Source organism: Oratosquilla oratoria, chromosome 23, assembly GCF_046742065.1.
Source record: "Oratosquilla oratoria isolate Oo_2021 chromosome 23, ASM4674206v1, whole genome shotgun sequence".
In the NCBI taxonomy this organism is placed as follows: Eukaryota; Metazoa; Arthropoda; class Malacostraca; order Stomatopoda; family Squillidae; genus Oratosquilla; species Oratosquilla oratoria.
In genome coordinates this window covers 52,568,481-52,575,980 of record NC_134799.1, presented here as the reverse complement: position 1 = coordinate 52,575,980, position 7,500 = coordinate 52,568,481, and positions in this window count along the sequence as shown.

Sequence of the window (7,500 nt, the reverse complement as noted above, 5' to 3'; positions counted from 1 at the left end):
CACAAAACCTCATTCAGGTCGTCCCGGACCCTCAGAAATAACCTTGCGTCTTGTCAAGAAATGTCGAAGAGGATCCATGTTGCAAGGCCTCTGACATAGCAACACAAGCTGATGTCAGTCCAGAACAGCTGTCAGGTATCTTCACAAGCTGGGTTACTATGGCAGAGCTGCAAGAAGGAAACCATTCCTTCGTCCAGCCACTATCAAGCGCAGAAAGGATTGGGCTGTTGAGATGGTGGAGAGACATGTGGCCTTTTGGAGCACTGTCATTTTATCTGATGAGTCACGATTCACATTATTTTCTAACAGTGGAAGAGTGTGAGTCTGGAAACTCTATAGTCAAGAGTTTGACCTCAAAAGACTGCAGCCAACAGTGAAATATGGGGGCATTTTAATAATAGTGTGGGGTGCAATTTGGAGTGATGGTCGATCAGAGCTTGTGGAGTGTCAAGGAAACATCAATTCAGGCAAATATGTTTCTATATTAAAGGAGGGACTCATTTCAATATTCTCCAGTGGTAGAATGAGTAAAAATGTCTTCCTATTTATGGAAGATGGAGCTACTTGTCACAATGCTCAAGCAACACAAAATTGGTTGAGCCAAAATTGGATCAGGAAACTTCCATGGCCAAATTAGTCCCCGGATATTAACCCTATTGAACACCTCTGGGGCATATTAGACCGACAAATTCACAAAAAGAACAGGAAGCCTTCTTCAAAGCCCGAACTCTTGGGATTACTACGGGAAACATGGCAAGAAATCCTTCAAGATTATATTTGTGACCTAATCACCAGCATGCCTACAAAGGTCCTTGCATTGAAAAAAGCAAAGGGAATGTCAACCAAATATTAGTTATTCACATTGTGTTCATTTATAAGTACTTAAATTGTATCAATAGCTTGTTTAATAAATTATCGGAGAATGAGATAAGATGGACAGAAAATCTGTATATTTCGAACAAAGACAGTGGTCGAAATATACAGATTTTCTATCCATCTTATCTCATTCCTTAACAGTAGGTATATATATATATGTATATATATATATATATATATATATATATATATATGTATATATATATATATATATATATATATATATATATAATTGGAATGTGCCGAGACTCAACAAACAACTTGTGCTAAAGCATGAAAGATTCTGTCATCGCCAGGAGAACCTCAGCAGAGTACATGAAGTTCAAGCAATTGACGATAATAATCTTGTCGAGCAAGGGAGGAACCGAGATGATTTAAGTTTTTTGTAGCACCACCGAAGGATTCCCTCATAATTTGAACTTAACCCTTTGAACATAATGCTTAACAAGAAGGTGTTTGATGTTTTAATTTTACTGAGTCATGGTAAACGAAGCTTTTAGGTCTTAGGGCGTTCAAAGAACGTTAGGTAAAACCAAAGCTGATGTCAGAATACGTTAATAAGTAAGTTTATTTCGATCTGTTTCTTAGGCGTAATAAACTTCAGAGGTCTGATGGATGTCACTTGCTACTTTTGTCAGATTTTACTCTTATGGAGCTTACAGACATGAAAGTAAAAAATTCTTTCTTTTATCCCTATACGCATTCCAACTCTTCATCTATTTATCTATAAGCAAATCAGAGACTTTTCCTTTGCAAAACACAACTTTTTATAACGGAAAATGTTCTCTCAAATTTTCAGCATCTTTATTTTTTCACTCACTGTGATACCCCATGCATGATTAGCATATTTTATTTAAGGATGTGCTTGTAATCGTTTCCAATAACACAATACGAGAAATGTCATATCTCCTTTTTTTCAAAAACCCATGCGCAAGTTATTATTGGAAAGGCATACCAGGGAGGCGTTGATGTGACTGAGGGCGCCTGAGTCTTGCAGTGGTTTAAGTCTTTGATGTCCAGGGAGTTCCCTTGACCACGGAAACTTGCGGCTTCTTTACATCCCACGCTCCTTTTGTTCCTTGCGGCGCACGCCCTCTTTTCGCCATCCGTGGAAACCTTTGTGCCACTTCTTCCTCTTGTTCAAGGGATCGTACAAGAGCACACGGAAACGTGCGGCCACGTACGTACCCACATGCGCGCACGCACACGCGCACATTGACGAGCGCACATACACATTCGCGCGCGCGCACACACATGAACGTCACGAGTATTCTTACGTGTCTCCGTGCGGACACGTCCGACCATTTTGTCCTATTTGAGCTCTTAAAAAGCTCTACTTTCTTGAGGATAAAGCTTATTTGTAAAGGTAGTCCGCAACAAATAGTGGAGTCACGTACTCCTAACGTCGTGGAATCAACACTTTTTCTTTAGCACGGAAGTGGTAGTGGAGTTAGTGAACTCAATATTTTACTAGTGGGGTTAGTAGGTTTAAAGGTAGCAACCACATCATTTGCAGCAGTTAGTAGGATATATTTTATCCGTACTAGTTGCTCCAAAATTACTTATACCCTTCGTTTTCAGTTTTTATGTTGTATTCATTTCTAATTGTTTATTTGTTAATTCATCTATAAATCTATTTGTCTGTTCATTTATTTATCCATCCATTTGTTTATTTTCTTCATCTTTTCTTTTGTAACCACTTACTTTCTTCCTCCTCTTCCTCCTTTCTCTTTCTGTTCTTCACCTCTCCTGCTTCTTTGCCTCCTTTCCTCCTTCTCCCCTCCTCTTCCTCTTTCCTTCTTCTCAGTCTTCGTTCATATTTTTGACCTCGTTTGCCTCTTTTTCTCATATTTCTTCTTTAATAATCTGTTGCTGGTACAGCACACTATTTTTTTCTATTATTTTGTTAATTTCTTTCCATTTGAGAATCCTACCTACCTATATAATTTTTCATTTACAAAAGATTCAAATTGTGTATAATGCAACAAATACGCTGCAGTTACCCTTAATGATATGAGAGACTTAAAAGATCTATACGATTAATCACACTCTCAGAGATCTAAGTAGATATGTAGTTTCGTTCGGAATTTAATAATAGAATGCGTCGTATAGGACAACATCCTTAGAAATAGAGATTTGAATATATACATATATATATATATATATATATGTATATATATATGTATATATATGTATATATATACATATATATATATACATATATATATATATACATATATATATATATACATATATGTATAATTGTTAAATACACAAAAGAAAATTCCTTTGTAGTCATTTTGAAAATGAGAATTCGGACTTGTATTACAAATCGGAGTTGCAAAAGAAGAAAATGAACTCTGAACTGGGAATGAAATACAGGATCACTTAAAGTTGCCGATTTTAAAACGATAATGATAAAAAGAAAATATCATTTGATAAAAAAAATCATAAGAACAAGGAATTACTTAATGAATAGACATTACTTAATTAGAATAAGAATGAGCACCGTAATTGGTTTATTCAAAAGTAGTTTTTCGATTTTTTTTTTTTTTTTTTTTTTGAGGGGGGAGGGGGCAGGGAATATAATGTAGTGTGCCCTTAATTACTAAGAATTATAATTATTTCTGCCGGTAGAAATCCATTCCGAATTCGCGCCATAGCAGCGACGCTCTAAACTCTTTCTTCTGTGTGCGTGAGTCCACATCCCACTCTGAGAAATAGAAGTTTGTGACATTTAACGGATTTTTTTTATCAATTTTGTAATCATACGAAACCTTAAACTGGTAGATGCTTTCCTTCATACCATTCATTTCAAGGCTCGTGCATCGTTTGCTCCAAATAAAGAAAGATGTTGCAGAGTTCCATCTCGTTACTCTAGTAAACAAATGGTTACAGTACACTTGTCCAGTATGGCTCTTATAAAGTGAAACTATGCTTTCGTCATTGGTTTTAATGTATCAGAAAATATACTTTGTCTCGCCGTTTTACCTCTAGTATTTTATGACATAAGCTTATCAAAAACAAACAAGTAAAAACAAATGACAGTTATAAAGCAACTTAAGCAGGTCAGAAATGACTGAATATCCTGGATTTGCGTTTGTAGTCCAGGTTGCACTCTCGTATCAGCCCCCAGATATAGTCCCCCCATCATTTTCTCATAGTAGTGGCCCTGGTACCTCCTGTAATTCCTTTATATCTTGATGGAATCGCTCGCCTTGTTCTTCTGAGTAGGCGTCCATATTGTCCTTTAATTTGTCCAGGCCTTCCAGCATATGAAGTTTAAGGGACATTCTGCATCCCATGGCGCCAAAACCCTGCACTAGCTGCTTGTAATTTTCAGCTCTGGTTGCCTAGTAAACCCTTGACAACTGCTACGAAACAGTTCCATGCTGTTCTCTCAATCCTACTGAGCTTACTGGAGAACTCGTTAGACTCAAGCATCTTTATATGAGGTCCAACAAAAATCCCATCTTTGATTTTTCCCTCAGATAACTTTGGGAAGAACTCAAAAAGTTACTTAAAAGTGGTTGATTCCTGGTTAAAAGCCTTTACGAATTGCTTCATCAACCCCAACTTAATGTGCAGTGGCGGCATGAGCACAATCCTGGGATCAACCAGTGGCTTCCACATGGCGTTCCGGGTCCCAACTGCAAATTCTGTTCGCTGCTCCCAGTTCTTCCTGTAGTGGCCAGAGATAGCTATTCTGTCCCAAAGGCAGAGGAAGCATTGGAATTTGATAAAGCCTCCCTGGAGACCAATCAGGAAAGCCACCATCTTAAAGTCTCTAATAACTTCCCAATTGTATTGTTTGTATGGCAGAGCTTTCAAGAGGACTTTCACATTGTAGTAGTCTTCCTTCAGGCAGACTAAATGAGCTAGGGGTAGTGTCAGGAATTTGTTTCCATTTGGGGAGGAGGACAGCCTTTAAATTTGTGGTAGAGCTGTCTCTGAAAAGTCGCCACTCCTTGGGCAAAAACTGTACCCCAATAACGTCAAACAGTTCAAGCACATCATGACAGAAGCAGAGGTCATCCCTAAGAGTGTAAAAACCTGGGAGAGGTTCGCACCGACCTCTCTGACTTGTCACCTGCTCCTCCTCCTTGACCAAGTTCCACTGCTTTATCCTAGAGATGAATAACTCCAGGTCCATATCACTGACCAAGTCATTTACTTCTTTCTGATTCGGGAAGTGAGGAACTTTCTCTGGTGCCTCAGGCAGGTAAGCCAAGTCCCTAGCATCCATCTCCTCCTCCGCCTCATTAAAATATTTGTCTTAGACTTCACCTAGAGCAAGTGACACTGGCACGGGATATTTGGAGTCGTGAGTAATTGGAGCAGCTGATGATAGAAGACCTGGGTAATGCACAGCAGCAGCATTCTTTCCTTTCCTCCACCATGCAAAAAAAGTACGTAGTTTGTGGAGTGGTCTGTTGGTTCTAACCAGAGACGTGGGTTGGAGAATTTCAGTGACCTTTTCTCACCTCGCAGCCAATCCTTCCAGTTCCTTCTTACAGTACTCACAACAGTAGTGAGGGACCCAGGGCTTGTCCTGGTCCCCAGCTGGCATCCCAAAGTACTTCTGGTAAGCTTCACAAACGTTCATCGACGTTTCCAAGGAGAATTTTTTGTGTCTTTTCTTAATATAACCGCGGCATATATAACAAGAGTCAGTCAGGAGGTGCCGGCAGCCCCTTGAAGCCATCTGAAAATATAGAAATATATGCAATAGAAAAATATGGATCTTATAGATCTGAAAGTATAAATCATATAATCATCAATCTTAGTAGGTTGAATGCTAGTGGCTAGCCTAGAATGTTTACAAGCCCAAACTTATAACTGTTCAATAGCATTTTGGGGCCTAAGTAACATAAAAAAGGTGATTATAAGCCAGGAATAGATTTTTTTTACATGGTGTTATTACATCGTCACACTGATTAGAAAAGTGGCTAACTTGATATTGAACTTCAATATCCCTTTTATCACCTCTCTATGTCCAGGAAAATATAAGAACCTTTACAAAGCAAACAAATCACAAAGACATATGTCAGTTCGAATTTTTCAAAGTATTCATGACTTTCAAAGACACCCTTTGTTCTTCAGAAGCGTTTGGGTTTCTTAAAAGCAAATCTTAACTATCAGAACCGTTTGATGATTTCCAAAAGCGAATATACTTTTCCAAAAGGACTTGAGAGGATATGTGGAACAGTTTGGGGAAATGGTGGTATGAAAGAATAGTTGTGGTTCATTGTACGGCCTATGAAATGTTCCGCATAAGTCAGGAATGATATCCTCTCTTGTCTTAACAGCTCTACCAGAAATTAATGTCCCCTTTTAGATTGCTAGACAAGACGTTCGTATACGAGCATGAAGACATCTCGTATACTGGAGTTTATATTTCTAGTTGAAGATGAATCCTATACGTCTCTACAGGATTATTCTATCTACCACCAGGCCACTTCATTCACCTTAGGGAACCTTTGGTAGACCTGTAATGGTTAAATCTATCTAGATTTGAGGGAGCTCAGGAAATATAATAAGTAAGAGGACACCATAGGCAAGCGAGTGAGAATCAATTTCAAGAAATCGTTTAATCCTCTTGCTGGTCCATCCAACTTCATCCGCATGAGCCTCCACCGTACCGGATCTGTAGGGTCCATTTGCCATCAGGTTAAGGAATAAATCATACAGTGTACGTACATACATATACATATATATGTTATTGTGTGTGTTTATGTATACATATATACATACGCATACATACACATATATATACATGAAGGTACATAAATATGCATATATCTAGATGTTCATACTGAAAATTATTCAATAATCAAAATATGATAGTTTACGTTGATGATAGTGTATTAATAATAGTTTATTGTTATAGAATGTTATGAACATAGAAATCCTCGTAAGAATGTGCCTGGTAGTAAGTGTTCTTATATATGATTGTATTGATAGTAAGTGATTAATCTTGTTCAATTTACAAATATATAGATAAAATATCTTCTTTTGTTTATTATCATTCTGTGTTAGGAGTGATTCTGTTTTCTTTTTTCCCAATTTGTTTACTTACCTTTCTTGCGTCTCTTTTTCCCTCCTTCAGTTTCTTCTTGTTCCATTTCATTAAGCTCTTTTATCTTAAGGTTGCCTCCACTTGACCCTTTGACCCCACTTTAGGTCATGAAATATTTTTCATTCTCTTTTTTTTCCATTGCTGCTTCAAATTCTATCCAAAATGTGCCGATTTTTTATGTCGTTTATTTTTCTCTAACTTTTTTTCATACTTCCAACGTTTGTTTAATTGCTTTCATAGTTTATTATTTATTTTATTCTAGTTTATTTTTCTTCTTAGCTTTCTTATGTTCTCTCACATGAAATTTTCATCATGCCTTTTTCTTCTTTATTTGTTGCCTGTTTCATTCACTCTATCAATCTTACGCTTTGTTCTCTTTACTACTTATCACAATTTCTTTTGTAGTTGTTGTGCCTTTCCTTTCTCTTTCTTTTCTTATTTTTCCCTCTTTTCTTCTTCCTCCTACTTCTCTTACTTTGAACACTTGCTTCTTTTACTCTCTCTCTTCCTTTTTATTCCTCTTGTTTCTACTCTTGCCTCATTTC